The 13118-nt window shown below is 43.8% G+C and overlaps 1 protein-coding gene across 6 annotated transcripts in view; it reads left to right on the top strand.

Moving 5' to 3' along the window:
- The window catches only part of DCAF6 (DDB1 and CUL4 associated factor 6), a 70760-nt gene that overhangs the window by 26895 nt on the left and 30747 nt on the right, over positions 1 to 13118 (top strand). The window lies entirely within an intron of this gene.

The raw sequence follows: 13118 nt of genomic DNA, 5'->3' as shown, positions 1-13118 counted from the left end.
TCGTCACGTTCGCTGGGGTGGAGGAAGGGGACGTTGGGAACGTGAAGACTTGCATCTCTGATTGAACCTAATTACTTGCCTTCTCTCGGTCTGCGCCGAGTCCTGAATGAGTGAAGGCAGCCACAGCCACAGACTTCAGTGGGTGCCGGACACCGTGTCCGAGCGGTGTTCACCACTGTCACTCAGCAGCGAGACGAAATGTCTGCGTCCCACTCTTCCGCCCCTTCCAGCCCCCAGCCTTACGATAACCTTCTCTTGTCCGCAGTGGGGACGAAAAAGCACCGACTTTTCTACTTTTGAATCTCCCAGCTTCCCGGCACCTGTGCTGCCATTGTCTGCGGCGGAGGCGACGCGTTTTAGGAAGAAGTGTGTCCGCTCCCGCCCAGGCTAGCCGTGCCCTCCCGTCCCTTCCAGCTTCGCAGAGGCTTCGCTCCTCCTCCTGCGTCGCCGTCACTGCCTTCCCTACCGAACTGTTCCTTTCGGCCTCAGATGAGCTCCAGGTCCCTTCTGCCTCACAGTCCCCTTTCCCACTGGAACTTCCTGTCAGGCTCCAGCGGCTTCCACTGTGCCCGGCCTAAAGCGGACGTCTCTGCCAGTGTCCTCCTCGATTTCTTGACCCAGCGCGTTTAACACCGTCGCTTCTTTCTTCCGGCGCTTTCCTTTCTCGGCGTCTCGGCCGCTTTGCCCGTGAGCTCTAACTGCCGCCTCCAGCTGGCTGTCGGTCACCGGCGTCGGCGTTTCTCGTTCTGGTCACTTCTGAGTATTTTAGTGGAACCCCGTAGCCCGCTCTCCTCTCTGTAAACACTCTGTCCCCGAGCGATCGTGTCACTCTGTGGACCTCTTCAGTTTCACCTGGCCAGACTCAGACTTAACTTGGCCTCCTGTCCGTCCCGTCTCGTAATCTCTTCCCTCTCGGTCATCTCATAGCTTAGGAAGGTCTTCTGCCACCGCCCCTTCGCTCATTTCAGCAGCCCGTGAGTCATTCCTGCTTCTTCACTTTTCCTCACGTGCCAGGCCCCATCCGTGAGCAGGTCCTGTTGGCTCTACGCTCCGTCTTGCTGTCTTTCTTGTCCGCTCGTTGATCTCCCCGTTATTACTATTACTCTCCAGGCCGCAGCCGTGTATTTTCAAGTATTTAAAAAATCTTAAATCGGGTCCTGTCACTTTGCTGTTTAAAACGCCTCCGAGACTTCTAACTGCCTTTGGAACCACAACTGCAGAGGAAAAGAAAAGCCACGGTCCACGCTGTGGCCCGTGAGTGCCGCCCGGCCCTCGCCCCTCGGTCCCCGATGTCACCATGCTCCAACCGTTCCCCCAGCGTGCCACCTTCTCCTTCCTTTCCCTGACCCTGAGCCTTTGTGCGTGCCCTTCTCCGTGCCTGAGAAACTCTCCTCCTGCTCATCGTGGAGCCGACGCCTTTTTTCTTGGGTCTCAGCTGAAAGGTCACCGAGGGAGGTCATCCATAACTACCCTAGCGCGATTCATCTTTTCCTACCCTCCCTGAAATTTTTTTCTTTTATGTAGCCTCGTTTATTTCTTAAAAGGTACTTATACATTTTTTGTAATTATTCGGTTCATTTTCGACTGACTTGTTTTCTCTCTCTAGAGTGTACTCCTAAAGACAGAGGCATTATCTTTCTTACTCCGCATAAGCCTTTTTCCCCCCCAAAATAGTCACTACCTCTAAAGATGCAGTTAAGACTGTTATCTTTAAGCTAGAATATAAGCTACGTAGGGCACATTCAGCCGTATTTTAGTGTTTATAGTTTTTACGGCTGAATCAGGAGATAGATGCATGCAAATGGGAGCCGAAGCAGTGGGTGGATCTTTTTGGTCTTTTGACTTCTTTCCCCTTTGTATTCTTGACTTTATCTTAATTCATGTAGTCGGACCGTTTGAAACCGTATTCTGTATACATCACCCAGAATTTAATCAGATGTTTTGATTCATGTACATGGTCTTTTCTTAACTATTCAACAAAAGACTGTGGTTATAGGATTATCTAGTTAAAAACCAGAAGGGTATGACTACGAACCGAAACTATATAGGTTAAAATGAAATCTTCGCAATTTTATTTACAAAAAGCATTTCAAAGTACTTTTCTCGGTAACCCCTATCGCACGTCACCTTCCGTCGTTTCTAAACTGAGCCCGGAAGTGTCGTCATCTCATGTGTTGTTTGTAGTTTTTTCCCCACGGCGATGAGAGTGTTAGATGAGGCTGTCATTCCAGCAGGTGCCGGCTTTTTTCTCCTTTGGTTTCCTTTTAATCAAAATCAAAGAATACGATTAGAGGAGGTGGTTTTTTGGAAATGAAGGGGGTATCAGTGCATACAAAATTCAGTTTTGGGGGCTCGCCTTGGGAAGTGAGTCGCCTAAAGGACCCTGCGTCTAACGAAAAGGACCACTCAGACCGTGAGGATCATTAAGATACTATATGATATTATGGTAATGTCACATGGTAACTTCTTTGAAGTGTTGACTTCTGCTTATTTACAAATAACTGCTCGGACTTAAAATTTATTTAGGTCTCTTCAGAACCTTTATAGCTGAGCTGAGCTCTGTAGAAAAGTTGCTGGGGTGATAAGAACTCTGCGTTGTAGCGTATCAAAGCAAACCCTTCAGGGCTCAGATACCCAGTGTACAGTTTCCTAAAGGGGGTCAGCGTCTGCTGAGACTAGGCACAGCCATTTGTAGATTAGAAACGAGTGACGGCATCAGAGTAACGGCCTCTGTGGGGAAACTAGAGAAGAGACCGTAGGAACCGGAATGTCGGTAAAGGCATGACCAGTTCTGGGACAAGGAGTGCTCACGGGTCGCCTGGGCGGGACCGACGGCAGACAGGTGACCTGCCACCGAGTCAGGTGTAAAGGCCGGCCTTGTGGGGACCAGCGGCCCTGAGTGTCGGAGAGGCAGGATGCGAGGTTTGGATCAGGCGACCTCTGTTGGGTCAACGGTAGTTTGCTGTCCCTCTGTCTCGGGGAATGAAGTCACTGGGGAGACTAGCCTGGAGTCATTCCAAAGAAAACGAGAATAGAGTTGGTATTGTCAGGAGATGGAAGTATCCGATTCCGGTCAGCGGTTCCAGACACATGGCTCAGGGCTTGTCAGGTCGTCATTGTTTTTATTTCCACCCAAAGGTGCTCATTTTGTTTACTTTCCATTTTGGCTTATGTTAACGAAACGAATTCTCCCCATATTTATTCACATTATAAATGATATATGTTTGTGCGTATACATTTTTTTAAAGGATGTAATATGTATGTATTTTACCTGCCTTTAATATGTCAAACCGCTAGCAGAAATATTTGTTTAGTCCGGTATGTGTAGTTGGAATTTTTAATTCAGTATTTGCCTTTTCTGGTTAGCTGTGCGTTGACTTGTTTATCTAGCCTCGTTTTTTCTTTTTTTTTTAACCTAAGGAGGGAAAAAGCCACCTTACAACCAGTCTTAAAGGCAAGCGAACTGATTTTTCTTTATAAATCACTGAAGGAATTAATTAATGGTTCGTGACATTATCACAACTAAATCTTGATTCTCCAGGGTAGAGAATGTCACTGCTTAAGCTTAGAGTGTGCTGTTTATTTGCTATGGCACCCGTGGGTCTAAGATGGAGACTCTCATAGTCCCATAAAACGTTTGGCAGTGCAGGAGAGAGGGTTTGAAACAGCAATGAAATTGGGTGAATTTTTTGTGGTTTTTCTGTTTTCTTAGCAAAGTTTGACATATATGTAGTCTGTCTCTCTATGGTAATTTCTTTTGAAGTGTAAAATGACAAACCTTGTGGCTGCATAGTAATGCTCTGTTTTGCATCGCGGGAAGCATTGCAGTAGCTGACAACAAATGCCGTCTGTGCATATACCTGAGAAGGAGGTGCTTTGCCGTTGAGCATCACAGTTTACGTCCCAGCGAGTACGGTCCTGCTTGGTACCAGGGAATTTTCTAGGAAGAACTAGCAGGGAGAGACTACGGTGATGCTTGGGTTGTTAAATCTTAACTGTCAATTGGCTAATGGAATACCGTCTTTGTAAATAGACAACATGGTAACAAGAGGTTAGTTTCTCTGACATGACTGATTCCCGAAACAATCAACCAGATTTTTGCACGCACATAAAGGCACATACAACAGGCTGATCGTTGTTTCGTAGTTTGTGTACTTCGCTGCCAGTGTCACTGAGAGGAATTCTGGGTGCTCCCACCATCAGATCGCACACCTGTCGATCGCCACCCACGGCTCCGCAATCTGCTAGGTCATAGTGGATGGAGTTTCTGTGTACCTGTCTAAAGCCACTTCCTCCTGTCATCCACCAGCTCATCCCCTTCGTCTGCTCGAGGACGCCCTTCCTGCATCTGTCCATTTCTCTCCACGCAATCCGACATTGCCCATCAGCGCACAAACGTGTCATCTCCCAAACGGAAACAGATCTCCCTGACTCCTTACCCCCTCTCCGGCAGTCACCCGATTTCTCTGTTCCCCATTAGCGGCAAGACCTGGAGGATACGTGCCTAGTGGTTCTCCTCCATTACCTCCCCGTGCCCTTGACCCTGCTTCAGTCAACTGTTGGCCCCTGTGGTTTCACCGAAACAGCAGTGACCGTCAGTGACGTCCGAGGTGCAGAGTCCAGTGGGTCAGTCTCAGAATCTTCCTCGTCGTGTCGGCGCCTTTGACACACGTGCTTATTCCATCCTCTCGACACCGTCACCCCTTTGCCCGCGGAAGTCTGCTCACCGGCTCTCCAGCTTCCTCACGGGCTGCTCGCTCTCACTCCTGGAGAGTCTTCTCCCCTCCACAGTGGGGTGTCCCAGAGTTCGGTCGTTAGACTTCTTCTCTGTCATCACGTACTTTCTAGGTGGCTTCAAGTAACATCGCCAGTGGCATCCAAGTTTACCAGTGAATTCCAGACTGTTACATTCAGTCCCTACTCAGTTTCTCCACATGGATATCTGTTAGTTCTTTTCTTTCCTCGAATGCCACGTGTTCCTCCTCGATTCTTTCCTGTCACAGTAAACGGCAGCTCTGATTTGGCTGTGACATAGGCCAAAAGCGTTGGGATCACTCCACAGCTACACCATCTGCAGATCGTGCTGCCGTCGCCTATGATACGTATCCCACACCCACGTCCCGCCCTTCCCCCTCTGAGCGGGTTTGCACTTGGCCTTCCCTCCGCCTGGAACACTCTTTCCCCAGAGATCGTTGTGGTTTGCTCCTTTGCGTCCTTGAGGTCGCTTCAAAAATCATCTCATGAGGGAAGCCTTCCCTAATGACCTCACACAAAACGACCCCTCCCCGGCTCCGTCTGCCCCATCCCTTACCCGGCCCACTTCACTTCACCGCAGTTACCCCACCTGCCACATACAGACACATGCATGTGTATTACATACGTGTGTGTGTTCGCTGACATCTGCCTCCGAACGTAAACTCCACATTGGTAGACACTGTTTTGTTCGCTATTTTGTTTATCTCCGGAGCCTAAAATGGTGCTTCATGCATAGTAGGCACTCGATAAGTATCTCTGCCGAATTTCTGTTTTCTATAGAAAAATGTCATATTTCGACTTTTTATGTTCAACCGTTGCTTTGGAAAAAGTTTAAGAAAATATTAAACATGTAATTATATTTGAGCATTAAAAAGGAAAAAGTATACAAGAATTCTAACATAAAAGGAAACATTTTAACTGAAAAATACGTAACTTTTATTTAAAGAGCGCTCCACTAATAAATTTCAAGAATTGTTTCCAAATGCATAACTCATCATTATAATTGAATTTTAAAATTATTATTCGATTAAAAGTAGTAAAGTAGTTTTTGTGTGTAGATCAGATAACTGGTATTTTTCAGTTTTTCATTTCTTAGTATCTTGTTGTAAATTAGTGAGGAAAGGGATGTTCATTTTAAATGTTTTGCTTATGAAGGGTTTTCATTCTGTTTAATTACTTAAATATTCTTAGACGACTGTATGTGTCTGATTCATCAAGTTCAACAGAAGCATTTGGGTGTATAAGAGCGTGTAGTTTATCTCTTAATTGAATGACCAGTAATTTCTTTTTTTATGAGTAATTTGGTTTTTGTATTCCTCTATGAGACGTGTTTAATTTCAATCCTTCTCTCTTCTAGAATCATATTCTTACTGTTGTCTTGTGTAATCGAATGTATAATCATATTCTTACCATTTCCCCTTTATCACTCTCTTTTCACCTCTTTTTTCCTGTCTATGTCAGAGTTTTTAAGGGGGCCCGAGATAGCTTTGCTCCGTAAGCGCCTGCAGCAGCTGAGGCTCAAGAAGGCCGAGCAGCAGAGGCGGCAGGAGCTCGCTGCCTGCGCCCAGCAGCAGCCCCCCACCGCCCGCCCGGCCCCGGACCCTCAGGCTTCAGGTTGTTCGTGTCGAGTGTCCTCGAGCGGCTGGTGGAGCTGGTGTTTTAACTGCTGCTGTGTAATACGCCGCTTTCCTTCTCGCCCCAGCGAGAGCTGTGCTTGTGGCTTCCCCTCCCTTCTCACGTGGGGTGGCAGCCATTGTCCCCTGGCTAGGGGACACGATGGCAGCAGCATTTGCCAGAGAGAGGCATACTCCGTAATCCATTGTTTTATTTCCATGTGTTTGGAGAGGGGCCAGTATTTACTACTTTTATAGCCAGGGAACCACTGTCTAGTAACCGAGGTTCCCGGATGCTTAAACGGCGTCTCTGCGTGTGGCTCCTGCTCCCTCTTCCTTTTGCTTTAAAAGTTAATCACTGTTCCTTTTCCCACACAAACCTAATAATGCTAGGTTTTAGAATGATAATATTCTTTGGCCATACTAGCATACTGACTCACTCATCTCCTGTGTACTTATTTGATAATTTTCATCATTTGCTTGCTTACTTCTTCTACGCAAAGTCAACTTTCTGATGCGTAGGGCGGCAGAACTCCATGGGCTGACGTTCCTGTCCTTAGGCCGTAAAACTCTGATGACACAGAGATCATCTGGACCACTCTCCCTCTCTCTCTCTTTTTTTTTTTTTCAGGCTAAACAACCCTTGGTTGACCTCAGAGAATTGCAAGGACCTTGTCAGCTTACACAATCCCTTATTTTTCGCCTACAGCACCTGGTCTTCCTAGGTGGTCTCTCATATCCAAGTACTAACCAGGCCCGACCCTGCTTCTCTCTTTTTCACTGAGTATTTTAATGGGCCAGTTTTTTTATGGCCAAAAAACTCGTGATGCCCAGCATTTGTTGACAGAATTAACCAAAGATATAGAGTAAAATATTTTGTCAGCTGAAGTCTTTCCGGATGGATGATAGGTACTGTGGATCCTATATTATAGGTGCCACATTAGGTGCTGTAAATCTCTATTTAGGAGCTAGAGTGTGTCTGCCTTCTCAGACAAATGGGAGTACGGTATTTTGATATACTTTGTTTTGCTACCCTAAGGGGTGATGAGTTTGGGCGTTAATTGCTTTGAGAACTCTTACTTAATTACTGGGAACTAATTTGCATATAGGTAGAAGTGGACAACTTCCATTTTGTAAATATCTGCTCCACTAAGTGCTATAAGAAAAGCACATTATATAATACTGTGGTGAAATAAAATAGACTTAAATAATTGCAATGTAGATGTGATGTTTGAAACAAATTCTGGACCTGATTTTTAATTCAATGTTATATCAATAGAGAGAATATCCGTCAAGCAAAGATGTCTCTGATTTGTTTTTACTATAGAGAAATCTTTTCCTGTACTTCAAACTAATCTGAAAGTTTGATTCGATGACAATCATGACATTTAATAAGACATTTTGCTATGATTTTGTGCTATATCTAAAACTCTAGCTAAACTGTTTCAGAAGTAAAAAATATACAACATAAAAACCAATAAGAAGGAAGATAAAATGTCCCTTACATTTTAAAATACCGAAATTTAATTGAATTTGAGTATGAAGCAAAGCTGTCTGCATTAGCAGAAAGCCATGCATATTATGGACATTAGAAAAACACTTTGAGACTCAGTCTTTCAAATCTACTTCACTAATTTAAATTGAAGCAAGTTCTTTTTAGAATCAGAAAACTTTAGGGTGATTGTATAGTCTCTGTGAAGTGAGATGCTCTTTCTGCAGCTCTCAGTAGTAAATGGTATCTGGCTTAGAGACCAGTCTCTCCGTGGTCATCTTTAAAAAGCTGAAGTCGAGTGGATGCCTTGCCAGTTCTGAAGTTGAGAAACATTCCCTCTTCTCTGTAATGAAACAATGGACCTGGGCCCCTGGGGCCGCCCACGTGGACCGACACCACGGGCCCTCCGTGCTGACACCCTGAGTTGCTGCTCCCTTCACGAAAGGGGAGGCGCTGCTTCTGCTTCATGGGCTTCGGGCCCCGCGCGCGCAGGGCGCCCTGATGAGCCGGCCCTGCAGCGCTCCGGCCGCCTCTGACAGCGCCGCTTCCTCCTTGTCTGTCCTCACATGTCACAGGATCGAAAGCCTGAAGAACCGTTAAATAATATGTTGTCAGTTTGTTGCAAAAGGCAACTAAGAAAATCTATTTTGTCCGTTTAGTAAATTCTGGGTATGAGGAAAAAGGAGTTGGCTTAATACAAAATTCTTGATTTCAGAATGTACAAAGTATAGAAATAAAGAACACGAATTAAATTTATGAGATTCGACAGGGAAATAGGATTTATTTGAATAGCAATTATTAGAACTTTTTAACACTTAGTGATTAAATACAATTTCGTGTGTGTGTTATTACGGACATTAATTAATCCATTCTCATGCTGGATGTTACTGCTAAAGTCATCTGTCAGTATAGGAAGCACCAAAATTAACATTATAGATTTTAACTTATTAACAAAAGAAGAATGAGCAATTCTCATATATAAAAAACATTTTCACATTGTACCTTGATATTTTTATAATATCAATAAGTGATAATACCGTCAGTAAATGATATTTCTATTGTCTTCTCACCTATTTAAGTCTGTTAGATATAAGATAGTCAAAGGAGACATTAATGTGATTTGGAAACCAAGCAGTTTTAATAAGCATAGAAATTCTGAAACATTACATTGTCTAGCGAAGGTTTAATTATCTTTTCAAAATATAGGACTCATGAGAGAACCTTTTTGAAAGGCCATGTATAAGATGAATCTATAATACATAATTTCTATAGTAAAGCGGGTTCAAGTCATTTTGTAGAAATAATCTACATTTTAATGGGATGGGGCCTGATGCTAGTTGATGATAATCCCAGATAGACTGTATTTACTTAGTTGCCATTATTTTTTGGCGATTGAAGACTAAAACATATCCAAGGCACCAAATGGTATATCACCTTCGATTTCAAATTGCCATTTAAAATGAGCTATAAGAGATAGATGTTAAAAGAGGTTTCGACGGTGGTTTTCCTCCGCTTTTTGGCTTTTCAGCTGTGAACTCTTTTATCAGAGTCTCGTGTGGAAGTTCTAGTATAAAGTTTAGAAAAGTAACTGTTGTGATTTAAACCTAAGGGACATAAGGGGTGACGACCCACCTGCTCGCCCCCCTTGCCATCCCAAGGCCCTTCTCCTTCCCCAAGTCTAGTTTGAAAACTGCTACTTTAAAAGAATTTTGACACCTTGAAATGTCATTCTTCATAGCTAATACCTACATTTTTCATTTTTCGAAGTCACAGTGTATTCCTTTAAAATGTTTTTACTTAGTTTTTAAAAACAGCCTATTTTTCTAGGCTTTTAGGAAATATACCATAACTCATTTCTAGCCGTTTGGTGATTTTTTTAAATCATAAAGAGATGCATTCGCTTTCATCAGATTACTGCCTGGCTGAGATCTCGTTTCTGGCCGTATGACTAGATGACCTTGGGCAGGTCATTTGGCTGCTTTATGCCTCAGTTTCCCAGTTTCTGCTGCATTTAGACAGGGTGGCTGGCCATCATTTACAGAGGTGGCATAAGGATGGGGTAGATAGACTGTATAGAAACGATTTTGATACTCCCCAGAGCAGTACACATAATCATGTACTATCCTAATTACAGTATTTTCCATTCGTACCTCAAAACGTGCTCACATCGGGGCCACTCGAGGCTGAGAGCATTCAGGTTTTGAATGAGCTGTGTACATATTTCTCAGACGATGTCGCAAGCAGCCGTGGCAGAGGCATTCAGCACATGGCTGATTTTAAACCCAGCTCTTTTTTTCCATTTCAGGTTCCTTGAAGTCATGGGTTGCTGGCCCCTGCTCAGAGTGACGACACCCTGTGGAGTCTGCTGGTGCTGGCCCGGCCACCAGAGCCCCACTGGAGCAGGGGGCCAGCCTAGACAGGGTCAGGTAGGAACTGTTTTTTCACTCTATGGCACGGTTTGGCCAATTGGAAAAAGTAATTTTTATACCCCAAAGGGGTATAGAACATTGGTGATTATTTTCGAAAAAGGGCTTTTCAAAACTGAGCCATATTGGAAAAAATCAGCGCTTACCCAGTCCTGTGCGAGCAGGCCTCGTACAGCATCATGGCCCCTGGTGTCCCTGACAGCCGCGGGCAGCAGGCTCAGACGGATGCGTTCAGGCCATGGTGTCAGTGCTCGTGGCCTAAGCTGTTAGTCAGTTCGCTGTGATCTTGACCTAGTTCTGCAAGCACACCGTAACCACCTTGGCGGACAGAGTCCGGAGCCAAGCACTGGTGATCCTCTTAGAACTCGAAATATGGGCATATGCTCCGTTTTTCTTCAAAACGGCTTCAAAGCATTATTTTTCATTCAATACCATGTTTCTGAAAAACAGGCAAATGATAATATCATTAACCGACCCATTCCCGTGAGCTACCCTAGTAGCTTACACGGATTATCCCATCAAATCTTCATCAGAAACTGAGACTTAGAGAAGTTAAATAACTTGCCCAGAGTTACACTATTACTGAGGAGAAAAGCGAGATTCGAGCCAGGGAGTCTAGCCGAAGAGTCCTTGTTATTTACCTGTTGGACTAGAATTCAGTATTTTTTTTTTTTTTTACAGTTGAGAAAATTCTGATGTCAGAGGACTAAAGAACTTTCTCAAGACTAAAACACAAATTTTTTGGAAATGTACAGTAATTGGCATGAGAATGAGCTTTTGCTGAAAGATTATCCCGACCTTAAAAATAATAATATAATTCTAAACACGTCCAGTAAGCCAACAAACCATATTGACTTTGTAATAAATTATCATTGGGACATATGGTCAGGTTTTTATTTTGTGACGGTGCTTTCTAGAAGCCGTTTCACAGAGAGGTGGGGGTAGAGTGTGTGAACTGAGGCAATTGGCATCGAACTAATAATCGTATTTTTTTAAATATTAGCTATTCTCATGGTTATTGAGTTAATATTTGGAAGTATTTCTGTAAGTTAGAAGTTATGGGAATGGCATTTATGAGTATCTAGTGGTATAAAAGCACATCACCTCAAACGTTTGTTTGGCAGGAAAATAATCCTTCTAAAAACAGTTGCACGGCACTCGAGATGAGAAATAGCATGTTAGCCATGATCAGAAAGGACTTCTTAAAAGCTGTCTTTCAGGCGGGAGGGACAGCCGTGACTCCCTAGGGAGACACAGTGTCTGTGACGGGCTGGGAGACCCAACGCGAAGCCCTCTTCATTTAAGGCCATCTTTCTGTCTTAACAGAAAAGTCATTCACATTTTCAGTCCTTTCAGAGTTTGTGGAGATGCCAGCATTTCAACTCCTTTATCGAGGTTTTTTTTTTTTCTTTTTTCTTTTTTTTTTGAGACTTGCTCCTTCCTAAATTTCATTTTAAACATTAAATAAGATGCACTTTACTTCATAAGATTTGTACATTCTGTAAATTCATGGAAAATTAAATATTTGAAAAAAGATTGCTTGGAGAGTGGATAGCGCTCGTCATTATTAAATGAAATCGAATGTATAATAAATCCAGAGGGATGAAGAATATTGCATAAGAGACATTCTAGGAGGCTTCTCCAACATTTACTTCCCTGTGACTCTCATTTTTATGTTTGTTTTTTTTTTCACTTTAAAGAATATGGTTTTGTTTTTCTCTAAACACCAACTTATCTGTTCTTAAAACACAACGTGGGAAGGAGCGTTGTGCCCGACCCAGAACTGGATAAATGAGAGGTCTTCCGAAGAAAAGTGAAGCGTGAGAGTTAGGGCGCTGATCAAACTCCTGCCTGGTCTGCTTGCTTTCTTGTGTCGTACAGATTTGTCGAACCGAACATTCTGATGAAGGAGGGATAAGTAAGGACAAGTACAGCTATTATACATCAAGCGATGATCATGCAGTATCGAAATCTAGTAATTCAAAAGTCTGTGAGCAAACTGCTCAGATCAGAAAGGAGACGATTTAAAGTCGACATAAGTGGTCTTGATAGCAGGACTCAGACTTTTAAATGTGCAAATGAAATCAGTCAAAGGATGTAAAATTTCTCAGAAAACAGTACATATTGGAAAACTCTTAGCTGTCGAATTAAGGATACTTTTACCTCAAAATATCTACCTTTGGGGGAGTAAAAAGCCATTATGAATGGAAAGTGGTAATCAACCCAAAATGCTAGGTTTTTGGTTTATTAACAACACTTGCTAAGAACTAGAGCACTGGGTATTAGAAGCTAGGAGTTATTCTTACATTTAGCGGGGGCTGTGCTTATTATCCGAATTTTCCCTTTTTCTGTAGCCCCACTGGGACCCTGGCACCTGAGCCAGGGGTAGTGGCCACCTCCTGCTGTCCCCCGATGCTTTGCTGAGACCGTTAGGCCCCTAAGGTGACCAGAAAGCAAGGAGCAGCTCAGGCCTAAAAGTGCTGGGACATATTCTAGGTCACGTAGCTAATTATTGTCAGAACCAGGGCTAGAATCAAAAATGACCCCAGACCACTGCTCTTTGCAGTTTATCATGCTGCCTGCCCTTTACACCAGTGTTTTTCAAACGGTAGAGCCCGTTTATAAAAGAAATTCTAACATAGAATCTCGGCGTATCAGAAGGATAAAAATAAAACGTTCTACTTGAAGCCAAGGTGACGAGCACAGCGCCCAGGCCATTAAGCCTTCTGGCCTCTCTTTTTCATTCCCACCAGTCACTTAAAGAAACCTGACTCCACAGAGTCAGATTGAATGCGCACGACCTACCAGAGAGGTTTGAGTCATTGACATTCC

Source organism: Pteropus medius, unplaced genomic scaffold (assembly GCF_902729225.1).
Source record: "Pteropus medius unplaced genomic scaffold, Ma_sr-lr_union100, whole genome shotgun sequence".
Lineage (NCBI taxonomy): Eukaryota > Metazoa > Chordata > Mammalia > Chiroptera > Pteropodidae > Pteropus > Pteropus medius.
The sequence above is the reverse complement of the archived record's forward strand: the minus strand, read 5'-3'. Positions and strand labels throughout refer to the sequence as shown.